This window comes from Tamandua tetradactyla, chromosome 19, assembly GCF_023851605.1.
Source record: "Tamandua tetradactyla isolate mTamTet1 chromosome 19, mTamTet1.pri, whole genome shotgun sequence".
Lineage (NCBI taxonomy): Eukaryota > Metazoa > Chordata > Mammalia > Pilosa > Myrmecophagidae > Tamandua > Tamandua tetradactyla.
In genome coordinates this window covers 57,481,673-57,499,320 of record NC_135345.1, presented here as the reverse complement: position 1 = coordinate 57,499,320, position 17,648 = coordinate 57,481,673, and the positions used below count along the sequence as shown (strand labels likewise).

At 36.6% G+C, this 17,648-nt stretch overlaps 1 long non-coding RNA gene across 1 annotated transcript in view; it reads right to left on the bottom strand.

Annotated features, from left to right (window-relative positions):
- The window catches only part of LOC143663637 (uncharacterized), a 31,358-nt gene extending 28,733 nt beyond the window's left edge, over positions 1-2,625 (bottom strand). The window contains exon 1 of the long non-coding RNA XR_013166085.1: positions 2,511-2,625. This is a non-coding gene — a long non-coding RNA (uncharacterized LOC143663637). The remainder of the gene's footprint in view (positions 1-2,510) is intronic.
- Between the last annotated feature and the right edge of the window lie 15,023 nt (positions 2,626-17,648).

Below are 17,648 nucleotides of genomic sequence, written 5' to 3'. Positions count from 1 at the left end.
GTAATGACCAAACTCCAAGAACAACACAAGTGTCCACTAATGGTAGAATGGGTAAATTGCAGTATGAGTTTCACAAATATTATGCTGAGCAAAGGAAGTCAAATACAAAAGAATGCATGCCATATGATTTTAGACATATGATGTCCCCAAAAGGTAAAACTATCTCTAATGCTAGAAATCAGGATAGGGGTTAGCTTTGGAGGGAGGTACTGACCAGGAGAGAATAAGAGGAGGGTGTGTGAAACGCTAGTAAAGTTCTGTTTCTTCACATCAGACTGGTTATAGGGGAGTATTCATTCCTCAAGATTCATGGTGCTGTGCACTTTGATGTATGCATTTTTCTACTTCTATATTATACTCCAATAAAGATTTTAAAAGAGGTTGGCCATGACTTACAAATTGATTTCCCAACCCATGAATAGATAACAACTCACAGTTCTGCGTGACTGGTGCCCTCTGGAGTTGTGCAGCACACAGCCTGGTTGCAACCACACCTCTGAGGGCCAGATCAGTACTTCAAGTTGACTGCTCACGATATTGCTGCATCATTTGTTGAATTGTTTGTTTGTTTGCGTGTTTGCTTTTGGGAAGTACATGGGTTGGGAATTGAACCCAGCTTTCCCACATGGCAGGCGGGAATTCTACCACTATCTTTCTACCTCCCAGTGTAACTTTACACCTCCTAGTGTAACTTAATAAAAGTGGCAATGTTTTCACATTGTACTGACATTTTTACATACACGATCTCATCTGATCATCAGAACAAACCTATGAAATAACTTTAGTTAGTACGACTGTCTCCATTTTAGATAGGAGAAAATGAAGGACTGGAGAGGTTAAATAGTCTGCTAAGGGTCCCACAGGTAGTTTCATTTAGATAGTGTTTATAAATGTCTAAGGAAAGAACCTGACATATAGCACAGCCTCAAAAAATGAGCAAATTTCAGTTTGAACGACTGGGAAATACGGACAAGTCAGCTGAAAAAATGGAAAGAATAGCTTATCAATGATACTAAATATTCCTGGTCAAAGGCAAAGTCAGTTTAGGAATACATAAATCTGGGGTTTGCATTTCATTACTCTCTTTATATTAGGTTGTCATTTCAGTCTTTCTTTTCGTACTGTTTGTGTGTGTGTGTGTGTGTTTACCATGTATGGATCACAACTTTTAGAGAAATAATTGTTGAGTGTTTGTTGTCCATCCTGATTTTTATATGATTAGCTTCTTTAAATTATTTAGATCTATCGTCAAATGCCACCTCTTTAGAAAGGCCTTTCCTAACTACCCTATCTAAAAGATCCTCCCTATCACTCTAACTCCTTGTATCTTTTTCTCCTAAACAATTCTCAATACTTGGAGCCATATTATTCACTTGTTTATTGCCTGTCTCACCCATTATACTATGAACTTCATGAAAGCAAAGATTTGCTGGCCTTGTTTGCCCAATATCCCTTGTGCCGAGAATAGTGCTTGAATGAACATAGCAAGTGATCAATTAGTACTGAAGAAGGGAAGGAGGGAAGGATAATAGGTGAAAGAGAAGAAAGAGGGAAGCTTTGTTTGTCCTGTGAGCAGGCTAATGTTAAGACATTTGAGGACTAGGAAATAGCATTTTTGTTTTTGAGGTGCTAATGGTAATATTAGATTTCATAACAGATACTCTCCCTCCCCCAATATCTTAGTAGCTTAATAAAAAAGTCTTATTTCTCACTATGAATTAGTCTAATGTAGATGTTCCTGGCTAGGCAGGTCTCCTCTAAGCAGTGATTCAGGGATTCAGGGATGTAGGGATCCCTTTTCTTATCCTGCCATATTAAAAATGTGGCTACCAGGGTTGTCCCTGGAGACATCCCCTGTCAGCTGGGAGGGTTAAGGGGCATAGAGGACGCATGGAGGACTCAACGCACAAGGCCTGGAAGAAGTAAAATTCACTGTTGACCACATTGCATTTGGCATACCTAAGTGCAAGGGAGGTCTAGTTGTGTGCCCAAGGGGACAAAGAACCAGTTTTGTGACCAGCTAGCCAATCTCTGCTACTGTAATTAAAAAGTTGGTCCATATTTGATTTCTATAAATAAAGAGTTTGGAGTAAAATAATTCATTATTGTATATTTGTACATACAAATTCTAGAAACTATTTTTTTTTCAGAGAATTTCTTAAATTTCTATCTATGATAAAATCATCCCATTCATGGGAACTGCCTTTTATGTTCTCTAGGAAACAGAAAGAAAGAAGAGATTCAAACTTGATTTTTGTAAGAAATCAGTTTGTATCTAAATTGCTCTATAAGATTATGAAGTGTTTAAACATAAGCCATAATTTTGACTTGATTACAAAACCTGCCAGAGTAGCCCCCAAATGAGTGGATTTTCTAACAGTGTGGCCATTAGAGCTGCAAAATACATTACTGAGGGTTTGAAAATGTTATCACATAAACAAGAATGGATTTTTTTTTTTAATTTCCAACTTCTAATTCAGGTACTAGTGAAAACTAATGTTTCCACTTACCTTGCCTTACTTGCTCCTTTTTAAACTTAACACTGGTCAAACTATAAGCTCCAGAAGAAGCCATTAGTCAGAGGGGTACAAAAGTGATGGCATGAAAGAAACTAACTCTTATGGAGGCTTAATTGTCAGGACTGTGTGAGGTACTGTGACCACACATTTGACTTCCTTTATGATTCAGACCAACACTGCATGAAGGTAGTATGACCCCAGTGTTATTGGTGATGACCCTTTGTCTCTAGGAGGCTAACTCCCTTGTGTACCATAGCCAGCAAGGGACAAAGGTTGATGTTTGCTGAGGTCCATCTGGCTGCAAAGCCCTCACTCTTTTTTTTTTTTTTTTTCTTTTTTTTTTTTATTAATTAAAAAAAGAATTAACAAAACAATTAGAAATCATTCCAATCTACATGTACAATCAGTAATTCTTAATAACATCACATAGTTGCATATTCATCATTTCTTAGTACATTTGCATCGATTTAGAAAAAGAAATAAAAAGACAACAGAATAAGAATTAAAACAATAATAGAAAGAAAAAAAACAAAAAAAACAAAAACAAAAAACCTATACCTCACATGCAGCTTCATTCAGTGTTTTAACATAATTGCATTACAATTGGGTAGTATTGTGCTGTCCATTTCTGAGTTTTTATATCCAGTCCCGTTGTACAGTCTGTATCCCTTCATCTCCAATTATCCCTTCTCTTTTTTTTTTTTAATTAACGGAAAAAAAGAAATTAACCCAACATTTAGAGATCATACCATTCTACACATGCAATCATTAATTCTTAACATCATCACATAGATGCATGATCATCATTTCTTAGTACATTTGCATTGGTTTAGAAGAACTAGCAACATAACCGAAAAAGATATAGAATGTTAATATAGAGAAAAAAATAAAAGTAATAATAGTAAAATCAAAACAAAACAACACAAAACAAAACAAAAACCTATAGCTCAGATGCAGCTTCATTCAGTGTTTTAACATGATTACTTTACAATTAGGTATTATTGTGCTGTCCATTTTTGAGTTTTTGTATCTAGTCCTGTTGCACAGTCTGTATCCCTTCAGCTTCAATTACCCATTGTCTTACCCTGTTTCTAACTCCTGCTGAACTCTGTTACCAATGACATATTTCAAGTTTATTCTCGAATGTCCGTTCACATCAGTGGGACCATACAGTATTTGTCCTTTAGTTTTTGGCTGGATTCACTCAGCATAATATTCTCTAGGTCCATCCATGTTATTACATGGTTCATAAGTTTATCTTGTCTTAAAGCTGCATAATATTCCATCGTATGTATATACCACAGTTTGTTTAGCCACTCTTCTGTTGATGGAGATTTTGGCTGTTTCCATCTCTTTGCAATTGTAAATAATGCTGCTATAAACATTGGTGTGCAAATGTCCATTTGTGTCTTTGCCCTTAAGTCCTTTGAGTAGATACCTAGCAATGGTATTGCTGGGTCGTATGGCAGTTCTATATTCAGCTTTTTGAGGAACCGCCAAACTGCCTTCCACAGTGGTTGCACCCTTTGACATTCCCACCAACAGTGGATAAGTGTGCCTCTTTCTCCGCATCCTCTCCAGCACTTGTCATTTTCTGTTTTGTTGATAATGGCCATTCTGGTGGGTGTGAGATGATATCTCATTGTGGTTTTGATTTGCATTTCTCTAATGGCCAGGGACATTGAGCATCTCTTCATGTGCCTCTTGGCCATCCGTATTTCCTCTTCTGAGAGGTGTCTGTTCAAGTCTTTTTCCCATTTTGTAATTGGGTTGGCTGTCTTTTTGTTGTTGAGATGAACAATCTCTTTATAAATTCTGGATACTAGACCTTTATCTGATATATCATTTCCAAATATTGTCTCCCATTGTGAAGGCTGTCTTTCTACTTTCTTGATGAAGTTCTTTGATGCACAAAAGTGTTTAATTTTGAGGAGTTCCCATTTATTTATTTCCTTCTTCAGTGCTCTTGCTTTAGGTTTAAGGTCCATAAAACCGCCTCCAGTTGTAAGATCCATAAGATATCTCCCAACATTTTCCTCTAACTGTTTTATGGTCTTAGACCTAATGTTTAGATCTTTGATCCATTTTGAGTTAACTTTTGTATAGGGTGTGAGAGATGGGTCTTCTTTCATTCTTTTGCATATGGATATCCAGTTCTCTAGGCACCATTTATTGAAGAGACTGCTCTGTCCCAGGTGAGTTGGCTTGACTGCCTTATCAAAGATCAAATGTCCATAGATGAGAGGGTCTATATCTGAGCACTCTATTCGATTCCATTGGTCGATATATCTATCTTTATGCCAATACCATGCTGTTTTGACCACTGTGGCTTCATAATATGCCTTAAAGTCAGGCAGCGCGAGACCTCCAGCTTCGTTTTTTTTCCTCAAGATGTTTTTAGCAATTCGGGGCACCCTGCCCTTCCAGATAAATTTACTTATTGGTTTTTCTATTTCTGAAAAATAAGTTGTTGGGATTTTGATTGGTATTGCATTGAATCTGTAAATCAATTTAGGTAGGATTGACATCTTAACTATATTTAGTCTTCCAATCCATGAACACGGTATGCCCTTCCATCTATTTAGGTCTTCTGTGATTTCTTTTAGCAGTTTTTTGTAGTTTTCTTTATATAGGTTTTTTGTCTCTTTAGTTAAATTTATTCCTAGGTATTTTATTCTTTTAGTTGCAATTGTAAATGGGATTCGTTTCTTGATTTCCCCCTCAGCTTGTTCATTACTAGTGTATAGAAATGCTACAGATTTTTGAATGTTGATCTTGTAACCTGCTACTTTGCTGTACTCATTTATTAGCTCTAGTAGTTTTGTTGTGGATTTTTCCGGGTTTTCGACGTATAGTATCATATCGTCTGCAAACAGTGATAGTTTTACTTCTTCCTTTCCAATTTTGATGCCTTGTATTTCTTTTTCTTGTCTAATTGCTCTGGCTAGAACCTCCAACACAATGTTGAATAATAGTGGTGATAGTGGACATCCTTGTCTTGTTCCTGATCTTAGGGGGAAAGTTTTCAATTTTTCCCCATTGAGGATGATATTAGCTGTGGGTTTTTCATATATTCCCTCTATCATTTTAAGGAAGTTCCCTTGTATTCCTATCTTTTGAAGTGTTTTCAACAGGAAAGGATGTTGAATCTTGTCGAATGCCTTCTCTGCATCAATTGAGATGATCATGTGATTTTTCTGCTTTGATTTGTTGATATGGTGTATTACATTAATTGATTTTCTTATGTTGAACCATCCTTGCATACCTGGGATGAATCCTACTTGGTCATGATGTATAATTCTTTTAATGTGCTGTTGGATACGATTTGCTAGAATTTTATTGAGGATTTTTGCATCTGTATTCATTAGAGAGATTGGTCTGTAGTTTTCTTTTTTTGTAATATCTTTGCCTGGTTTTGGTATGAGGGTGATGTTGGCTTCATAGAATGAATTAGGTAGTTTTCCCTCCACTTCGATTTTTTTGAAGAGTTTGAAGAGAATTGGTACTAATTCTTTCTGGAACGTTTGGTAGAATTCACATGTGAAGCCATCTGGTCCTGGACTTTTCTTTTTAGGAAGCTTTTGAATGACTAATTCAATTTCTTTACTTGTGATTGGTTTGTTGAGGTCATCTATGTCTTCTTGAGTCAAAGTTGGTTGTTCATGTCTTTCCAGGAACCCGTCCATTTCCTCTAAATTGTTGTATTTATTAGCGTAAAGTTGTTCATAGTATCCTGTTATTACCTCCTTTATTTCTGTGAGGTCAGTAGTTATGTCTCCTCTTCCATTTCTGATCTTATTTATTTGCATCCTCTCTCTTCTTCTTTTTGTCAATCTTGCTAAGGGCCCATCAATCTTATTGATTTTCTCATAGAACCAACTTCTGGCCTTATTGATTTTCTCTATTGTTTTCATGTTTTCAATTTCATTTATTTGTGCTCTAATCTTTGTTATTTCTTTCCTTTTGCTTGCTTTGGGCCTCACTCTTAACTAGACCAAACTGGAAAGAAAATAAAAATGAAGAACTTTGGAAATGAGCTAGAGATTAACACTAAGGGGTCTTGGAAATCTGATTCCTCTGCCTTTTCTTCCCTGAGAAATCCCTGGAGACAGTTCATTCCTTTTTGTACCTTTGTTAGCCACTAGCACTGTACAAAAGCTGAGGTCAAATGTATGGTCTGAGCTTGATATCCCAATACTAACTCTCTGATGTTTCCAGTCCCTTACTGAAATTGCCTTGCAAGAATTTTTTCCATACCAGCTCCCTGTGAAGCTCAATCAAATTCCAACTCTTATTCTGACTGGAAAGGGCTGGCCACTGTGACCACGCCTCCACGGGAAAACGAAACTGAGAGATTTAGGGCACAAATCCAAGAACAATTTTGGCACTTGATTTAAGACTGCAAAATTATTTTACTTCTTATTCAGGCAAAGAAAATGCCTCAAGGACAGTAAAACCTGTAGGAGAGGTGCAGCTGAAAGCCCAGAGTCTCGGAATGCTTTTCTTCTTCTCTTCTGCCAACGCTCATGTCTGCAAAACAGCTAAGTATTTACTGCCGTCCTGAGCTGTGTTCTCTGTTCATTGTAGCAGGACTAGGAATATGTGCATCATTAAAATAAAAAATTCAGCCAGATAGCAAGACCTTGGTGTGGAATAAACAACGGTCTTTTGTAAATATAAGAATTAAACCGGAATGCCGTCCTCATTTACGAGGGAAGGTGTTTGAACCCTAAAGATTGTATTTTGCGATATTTAATAAATCATTTTTAGAAAAGCCATTCCTTTAGAACATCTTAAATAAATATTGTTTTTAATTTTCCTTTCTCACAACCACTGCATTTGGTATAAAGGAGATAGTTGAATATCTATGTTAAAATGCATCCCTGCAAATTGATACAATGTCTGTGGAATTTCTATGAAAAAAGTACTTGGGCAATGTTTATCAAACCAACAAATGAAAAATTACAAACTTGTTGATGGAGGAATTTTACATTCAGGAATTTATGATACAGACATATTTGCACATTTATGAACTGAAGAATGTGCATGGTTATTGTGCTGCATAGTTTATATAAAGGCAAAAGAATGGAAACTACCTCAATATCTGTCAGTAGAGAACCGGAGAAATCACAGTTCGTGTATACAATGGAATACCACACAGCCATCAAAATGAACGAGGAAGCTGATATTTATTGTACTGATAGCTAATTGTTAAACAGAGAAGAAAGCTAAATGCAGAATTGTGTAGAAAGTATGTCCACAAGAGACGATTGTACGTGTATGTGTGTTGGGGTAAAAGGGAATACTGCACATGTTTTAGTTTTACTGCAAAACTATTTCTAGAAGAAAACAAAGAATGTCATGATACTGATTACCTCCAGGGGAGAAAATTGGGTAGTTGGATGTGTTGATTTGAATCTGCTATGTACCCCAGAAAAGCCTATGTTCTTTTAATCTATCCCTGGGGGTGCAGACCCACTGTGGGTGGGACATTTTGCTTAGGTTTTTTCCATGGAGATGTGACACACCCAATTCAATGTGGGTCTTAATCCTTTACTGGAGTCCTTTGTGAGAGAATAAAGACATAAAACACAGAGAGGCTAATAGAAAGAGAAATGCCAAGAGACATTTAGAGACAGTGATGGAAACCAGAATCAGGAGTGAAGGACGAGCAGACGTTGCTATGTGCTTTCCCATGTGACAGAGGAACCTTGGATGCCATCGGCCTTTCTTCAGAGAGGGTATCTCCCTCATGATGCCTTAATTTGGACACTTTCATGCCCTTAGACTGTACATTTGTAACGTAATGAAACCCCATTGAAAAAACCAATCCATTTCTGGCATATGGCATTCCAGCACCTTTAGGAAACAGAAACATTGGATTATAAGTGGTGAGAGGGAAATGTCTCATTGTATGCTCTTTGTGTCTTTTGAATTCTGAACCATTTAACTACATTAACAATTTAAAATAGTAAACCTTTTTAAATTAAAAAGAGATTGAGAATTAAAAAGCCACCCAAAATAAGCATGGCAATTAGTTTTTTTAATAACATGATTTATTTATTCCTTTAAATAAATAATAAATAAGAATTATAGAGTTATGTAGTACATCCTAACACCTGGGCATCTTTACAATAACTCTTGAATAATTAAATAATATTTAATAATAACAGTTTATAATATTGATATGATTTAAATTTAAATTAAATTTATCAGTTAAGCTGGTTATACAGATAGTAAAGGGCTAAAAAAAGCAAAGGAACACTGAGGTGACTCTGAGTTAATGCCTCTAGTTAGGCATGAGAGGGTACAGTGAGGCTGTTTTAGGAAAAGAAGCAAGAAGCTAAAAGAGGCAAAGAGGTTTTGCTGGACATCACAGTCAGGAAAAACACAAGCAGGAAGGAGCGAGTTTCTCTACCTCCTCCTGCCTTCAAGTTTCCCTCTAGTGCCTGCTATTGGCAGGACCTATTAGGATCCAACTGACAAGGATTGTAGCCTGTAGACCAGCCCCGTCATCACTAAGCAGGACATGGGGTTTTTAAAGCCACGGGCATACAGGATTCAAGGGACCTGGAAAAGAATTCTTTCTGGGTTTAGAGTTGAGAAGCAATCACTTAATGAAAGGCAGTCTCTATGTTTTAGAATCTCTGAGATATATGTAGAGCTCAGCTCGAAGGAAAAGTCAAACCTTGAAAACAAACACTGACATGCAAGTGCAGTAGGCAGCTTCTGAGGTGGCTCTCAATGATTCCAGACTCCCAGTATTTACACCCTTGGGTAATCCTCTCCCCTTGAGTGTGGGCTGGACCTAGTGACTCATTTCTAAGGAGTAGAAGAGCAGGCAAAGTTGAGGGATTGTAACTTCTGGCATTAGGTTACAAAATACTGCTTCCCATTTTGCTGATGTTTTTTGTTCTCGACTCTTCTCTTGGCACCTGTTCTGATGGAGAGGGCTACCTGGCAGGAAACTGGTGGTGGCCTGTGATCAACAGCCAGCGAGGAACTACATCTTACCAACAACCATTAAGTGAGCTTGGAAGCAGAATCTGTCCCCATAGAAACTTGAGATGCCTAGGTCTCCACCAACATCCTGATTGTAGCCTTGTGAGAGACCCAGAAGCAGAGGACACACCCAAGCCTGGACACCTGACCCACAGTAACCATGAGATCATGAATGTGTGCTCTTTCAAGCCACTCAGTCTTAAGGGCAATTTGTTATGCAGCAATAGATATGTAATACAGTAATAAAAATTAAATCAATAAATGAAACATCAAATTTTTAAAAAATTAAAAGAAAAACAAAGTAAACCTAAGGAAAGCAGGAATTAAAATAAAACAATAATGATTAAAAGTAGGAGTTAATAAATTAGAGAAATAACAGATGGTAGAACTAAAAAATAAATCTGCAAATTGATTATTTGAAAAGTTATAAACCACTAACCAAATCTAAGAATAAGAATAAAGAAAGCATGAGTTCACAAAACAAGAAATGAAAATGTGACCATAGTCCCTTTGCCTGTGGGTACATCCTTTTTTCAAATTAGGATCACTATTGATTTAAGACTTATGTGATTAGTTAGACAGTATTAGTTGTCTGGACCTAAGTTTTAAAAAGCAGAAGTAAACATTTACTAATTTAGAATGTCAGGGAAAAGGTCATCTGAGTAATGAATCAATGAGGCCTGACCTATAAGATACACAAATACTTGATTTATGGAAACACATTGTGTCAAAATAAAAAATGAGTTAAATATAACAATGGATCTATAAAAGCATATGAAATATTGGTCCACTTAAGAGAAAAATGCTTCTTGGGATTTTATTCATGTTTTTTAATTGATTTGCTTAGAAAAATTTTTCATAGAGAATACATGTATAAATTCCAGCGCAGCCCCTGAATACATTTGTTCATATTTTATGTTTTTCATGATTAGAGTATGAAATTATTAGCTTCAAGATTTATGTTTTGGGCGGGCCATGGTGGCTCAGCGGCAAGAAGGCTTACCTGCAATACCAGAGGACCCGGGTTCGATTCCTGGTGCCTACCCATGTTTAAAAAAAAAAATACATTAAATATATTTTTAAAAAAATTTATGTTTTTATAGAATAGATATGTTCAGAGATAAACTGTGAGAAGAAGGATGAAGAGTCTGGAGAATAGATAGCTATAAGAAGTTTAGCCAATTTAATGTATGGCAGAGACATTGGTACTCCATAAACTTATCATTTGTTCCTTAGTATTTCTCAGCTCCTTTGTGGTTAGTTCTAACCAGTGAGCTGTAATAGAAATAATGTGTTTTACTTCCACACCATAGCAAGAAAAGCCAGTGTTACACTCCAGATATACAGGCAGTAAAGCACTGGCTTTATATTAACTGTGATTAAGAAGTTAATCACAGAAGAGCCAGTATTACATTCCAACTCTCCCCATCACAACAACGAAGAAAGCCAAGTGCTCCAGAAAGTACAGCTACAAGGTGGCACAGCCTCCGTTTAGCATGGGTCCCTGATAACTGAGAAAAATCTCTCTCATTGACCCATACTGCACATTATCTTGAGCGAAAAATAAACTTTTTTATTAAAGAAAGATTATATGGTTTTTGTTAGTGAGAGTATTAGCCTATGTAGACTAATTATGTTTTGTGTTGCATTTAAATGATAAGTATCCAAATGACAAGACTAAAGAAATGTAACATCTGTGTAAGACTATCATTATGTCAGTTCATTTTTACAAATCTGGGCCATTACTCACTGTGCTAGTTTGAAATTATGTATGTACCCTAGAAAAGCCATGTTTTCATCCTAATCCCATTTTGTAAAGGCAGCCGTTTCTTCTAATCTCTACTCAGTATTGTATGTTTGGAACTGTAATGAGATAATCTCCCTGGAGATGTGATTTAATCAAGAGTGGTTGTTAAAATGGATTAGGGAAGACATGTCTCCACTCATTTGGGTGGGTCTTGATTAGTTTCTGGAGTCCTATAGAAGAGGAAACATTTTGCAGAATAAGGGAGATTTGGAGAGAGCAAAGAATGATGCAGCCACAAGAAGTAGAGTCCACCAGCCAGTAATCTTTGGAGATGAAGAAGGAAAATGCCTTCCAGGGAGCTTTATGAAACAGGAAGCCAGGAGAAGAAGCTAGCAGATGATTCTATGTTCACCATGTGCCCTTCCAGAAGAGAGAGGAACCCTGACTGTGTTCATCATGAACCTTTCCAGATGAGAGAGAAACCCTGAACTTCATCAGCCTTCTTGAACCAAGGTATCTTTTCCTGGATGCCTTAGATTGGATATTTCTATAGACTTATGTAATTGGGACTTTTTCTCAGCCTTAGAACTGTAAACTAGCAACTTATTAAATTCCCTTTAAAAGCCATTCTGTTTCTGGTATATTGAATTCTGGCAGCTAGCAAGCTAGAACACTCACAAATGGAAATTATGAAAGGGAATAACAAAGTATTTTTTAAATTACCAGCTCTGTGGAACAAATTGAACTATAGACATCACATTAAATAATTCAAAGATTCTATAAAGATCAATATAAGGGTTTAGAACATCTGGCCTCAGTAATAGCTGTCATGGATATACCAGACACACAACAAATCACAAAGGCTGAGCATTGGAAGAACATTATCTGAGACTATAGTAGCTAAAAGAGTCAACATGGGAAATGGAAGGATTCAAATATGGAATTTTGAATAGTTCTGCAATGTTAGGATTTGGTTATTCACATATTAAGAGAAACATATCAAGTTACTGCAAAAATTCAAATATTTTTTTAAACTGAAGCAGAATGGCAAAATTCAGCATCTGTAGTGCATGTCTTTGTCAGTAAATCAGGCGGTCAGGTGTGGAGAGGGAAAAATGCAAAACCACTGTGATAGCTAGGTACTGGTGTCAACTTGGCCAAATGATGATGACCAGTTCTCTGGTCAGGCAAGCACTGGCCTGACTGTTGCTGCAAGGATATATCTTGGCTGGTTGATAAATCAGAAGGCTGGTGTATTAAGTTATCAGTCAGCTAATTACATCTGTGGCTGATTACATCTGTGATCAACTAAGGAGGGTCTCCCAACCAATGAGCTAATGAAGTCAGTGGAGGATTTTAAGGAAGAAGAGAGACTTTTTCACTGCTTCTTCAGCCAATGAGCCTCTCCTGTGGAGTTCGTACAGATCCTTCATCAAAGCTGCCAGCTTCACAGCCTGCCCTGCAGATTTTGGACTTTTCCATTTCCATGGTTGCCTGAGACACCTTGATAAATTTCATATTTACAGATATCTCCTGTCGGTTCTGTTTCTCTAGAGAACTCTGACTAATACAACCAGGAATCTAAAGTTTGAAGAACAGCTCTACTCTCTAGGCCTCTTTCAGTTTTCTAGGCCTCAATTTCTCACGTGTAAAATAAGAAGTTTGGATTAGACATCTCTAAGTTTACTGTCGGCTTTAAACGTCTATTATTTATTTACCTAAACAACTTCTCTATATGAAGAAACTCTTATATAATGATAGGTTTTCATCTTTACCCTTAAGGACACAAGTTGAAAACAGAAATACTTGAAAAAAAGACTTTCTACAGTTAATTCCTTTATAATGGAATAAGTGTAGTGATTCTTTGTATTTAAATAATCTCATTTAACAGTTGGGGGTACTTTTTTAAGTCTGTAAATAATTTTATAGAAAAGAAATGATTGTATTTTACATTATTCTTCTTTATGTGTCATAATTCCCACTGTTCATAACCAGAATAATGTAGCTCCCAATATGGGACCAGCTTGTAGAAGTTGACTTTCTGACTCCCAAAAGGTGTGATTCATACCTTACAACTAATAATACAAGTTATTAATCAGTCAATCAACATTTATTGAATTCCTTCCGGGTGTAGGACATTTTACAAATGCTATATCTATATTAATTCTAAGAAGTTTTGTATTTCAATATGATGAGCATTACATAGTCATCTAATCAGCTTATTACCGAAGTGACAAAAAGCATAAGGCATTTTCTCTTAATTATCTCATGTATAATTATTTAATAGGCAAAATTTGTTTTCCAAAAAAGATTTATAATATCAAAGAGCAGTGACTAAATCATGAACTACTACATCCCCAGATAAGTAGTCACTGAAGTGAAAAGCCAGCCAGCTGAGGACACAAAACAAGTATTTGAGCCTGTGTATGCTTGTTTGTATCTTGAGGATTAGAAAAAAATTCATTATGATTTTCTACTGTGCATTCTAATAGAAGTGCTTGATACTTTTTCAATACTTTTTCCAAGCATTAAGCATGTCTACATTTTTCTCACTTAGATGCTCAGGCCATTGCATAAGCATTTGAAATGCACTGTAATTAGAAAACAAGACAGTCTTTTGGCCTTGTTTTCTAGTTTTTCTGGCTCTTGATAAATATTTATCTGACCCTTCATAATGACCTCCCAAAACTGCACTGAACCATCTGCTTGCAGAAATTATACAAATTTCAAGAGCAGCTGAAGCCACTGTAATACTCATCTCAGAACCTTCACCCTGTGTAAGATAAGCACTTATTGTTTTCAAAAGCCTGTGAAACACAGAAATATCCACATCAAAATTTACTCTCCTTTCTTAACTTAGAATTTCCCAAGTTAAAATTTATTCAATATTTAGAACTAAGATTTTTTTTTAATTTGCCAAACACAAAATTAATCATGATTTAAAATTTGAAACTTTTTCACTTGAATGTATTCTTTTTCCCATAAAATAAATCATCAAATTAAAAATTCCTTTAGCTGTAAGTATAAAAATTACATAACAAATTTAGGTTAAAACTTTTGTCTAAATTTTGTCCCAAATTTCCAAAACAGCAAGAAGACCTCTCCACTCTTTTTTAAGTTATCTTTATTGTGGTATCTATATACAATATAGAATTTCTCATTTTAATCACTTTCAAGTATACAGCTGAGTGGTGTTGATTACATTCACAGCATTGTGCTACCATCACACTATTCCCTCCCACTCTTTTTTATGGAGCAAAATCCAAGCATTGGTTATAAAGATAATGATTAAAAAGAAAGCTGGTAGAACAAAATACCTGAAATTCTGGAATTGTAACCCATACCATTCTTTGAAATTTGCTCTATAACTACTTGTTAAGCTATACTTTGAAATTTATCACTTTTTTGTATATACGTTATATTTCACAATAAAAAGTGTTTTAAGAAAAGAAAAAACAGCAACAACAACAAAAAAAGAAATGAAAATGGGGAAATAACCACAGATATAGAAGAAATTTTGAAAGAACCCTATACATTATTAAAGTCTCTAAAAGGAAAGTTTATTTCATGCCTGATTCCTTTCCCTTTTCCCTATGGAGCATCAGCTGATGTAAAGTTTGGGCTTTATGGCTTTACTCTATTTATATTTCAAGGTGAAATAGGGTGAAAGTCTTGCATAGCAGTCTTTTTTCAACCCGCTTGTCACAATCAATTAATAGTTTATGAGTTTAATAGTTTATGTTCATGGACAGATTTTGACCAGAACTTAAAATTAACATAAAACAGAATTTTAAAATCCCAATGTATACATGTAATAAGAGTACATACTGTTTTCATAAAACTTATACTTCAGTTATGTATGTGTGACTATGTGTAATTAGTTGCTATGTAAAATATCTTTCTTATTTTGTGGCGATCCAAAAGGTTTCAAAATCACTAGTGTATAACTCTTCTTCTATATCCATAGATAGCTCCCCAGAAAAACTTTAATTCTGAGCCCCAACACAGAAACAAGAAGGTAGAAGTTTTCCCCATTAAAATGGATACCACAGATTCAAAAATTTCGACTTCCGGGTCAAGATGGCGGCTTTACAACGTGCACATTTTAGTTCGTCCTCCAGAACAACTACTAAGTAACCATAAACAGTACAGAACAGCTCCCGGGGCCACGTCAGTGACCAGACACACAGCGTACCCCAGTCTGGACCAGCTGGACTGGCTGTGAGCACCCCCCAGAACTGTGAGTTCCCAAAGCTGTGGCAGCCAGCGTAATTCCCCCACAGGCTGCTTCCCAGAGGAGAAAGGAAAGGACTTGACCAGCAGCAGGACTGAGCACAATCAAATGCCAATTGTGGAACTAATTAACAAATTCTGACTACTAAAAATAGGCACCCAGCTTAGGTGAACCTGATTAAAGCGGAGGTTGCTCATTTTTGCCCTGGCACCAAGGGGGCAGGACTGACAGAAAAAGGGGGGGAAAAAAAAAAGAAGGAAACAGAGGTTTTTGTGGCTGTATATCTACAAAGGCTTGACTGCCTCTGGATACAGTGATAGGCCTTTTCAGGTTGCAACTGCCCCAGGCATAGGCAGAAGTGAGCTCTTTTGGGGGCTTATCTGGAGCCTGTGCCTTCCCCAGGGGAGGGGTGAAGCTCCACCCAGGTGGAATCCCTCCATCAAGGAATTCAGACCCCAGGGCTTGGTAATTTGAAGCCATTAAAACCAGCCTACAACCTCTCTTCTGTTTCCACCATGCATGCCTCCAGCAGAGAGAGTCTGCCAAAGTTAAAGGTACCGCATCATCTTATGCTGGTGAGATCTGCAGTCAGACAAGTGCCACATACTGGGCAGGATAAGAAAAACAGAGTCCAGAGACTTTATAGGAAAGTCTTTCAACCTGCTGGGTCTCACCCTCAGAGAAAACCAATGCAGGTGATTCTTTCCTCCTGATAGGAGGCCAGTTTGGTCTGGGAAAATCTGGCTGGGGTCTATAATATCTAAGTAGACCCTCCTAAGTGTGTGTGTGGAGAAAGGCACCACACAAGCAGGGCAAGAAACAAGAAAACAAGAACTGAAAAATTCTCCTCTGTTAAACAAAACTTAAGCTAAAGGTCCAGAAAAAGCTGAACTGAATGTCAAAGAACAGATAGACAACAAATTCATCCAGCAAGAAAACCCTAAAAAAAGAAGTGAAAGCAATCTCCAGAATAAACTAATTAAGGTAATTAAATGCTTAGACATCAGCAAAAAATAAATCACACTAGGAAAATGGAAGATATGGCCCAGTCAAAGGAACAAACCAACAATTCAAATGACATACAGGAGCTGAAACAATTAATTCAGAAAGTACGAACAGACATGGAAAACCTCATCAAAAACCAAATCAATGAATTGAGGGAGGATATAAAGAAGGCAAGGAAAGAACAAAAAGAAGAAACGGAAAGTCTGGAAAAACAAATCACAGAACTTATGGGAATGAAAGACACAGTAGAAGAGATGAAAAAAACAATGGAAACCTACAATGGTAGATTTTGAGAGACAGAACATAGGATTTCTGAACTGGAGGACGGAACATCTGAAATCTGACAAGAAACAGAAACTATAGGGAAAAAAATGGAAAAATATGAGCAGGGACTCAGGGAATTGAAAGACAATATGAAGCGCATGAATATACGTGTTGTGGGTGTCCCAGAAGGAGAAGAGAAGGGAAAAGGAGGAGAAAAACTAATGTAGGGAATTATCACTGAAAATTTCCCAACTCTTATGAAAGACTTAAAATTACAGATCCAAGAAGTGCAGCGTACCCCAAAGAGAATAGATCCAAATAGACATACTCCAAGACATTTAATAATCAGAATGTCAGAGGTCAAAGAGAAAGAGAGGATCTTGAAAGCAGCAAGAGAAAAGCAATCCATCACATGCAAGGGAAGCCCAATAAGACTATGTGCAGATCTCTCAGCAGAAACCATGGAGGCAAGAAGACAGTGGGATAATACATTTAAATTATTAAAAGAGAAAAACTGCCAACCAAGAATTCTATATCCAGCAAAATTGTCCTTCAAAAATGAGGGAGAAATTAAAACATTTTCAGACAAAAAAATCACTGAGAGAATTTGTGACAAAGAAACCAGCTCTGCAAGAAATACTAAAGGGAACACTAGAGACAGATTCCACGACAGAAGAGAGAGGTGTGGGGAAGAGTGTAGAAAGGAAGACTATGAGTAAAGGTAAAAAGAAGGAAAATTAGATATGACATATAAAATCCAGAAGGCAAAATAGTAGAAGAAAGTACTACCCATGCAGTAATAACACTGAATGTTAATGGATTAAACTCTCCAATCAAAAGACATAGTCTGGCAGAATGGATTAAAAAACAGGACCCA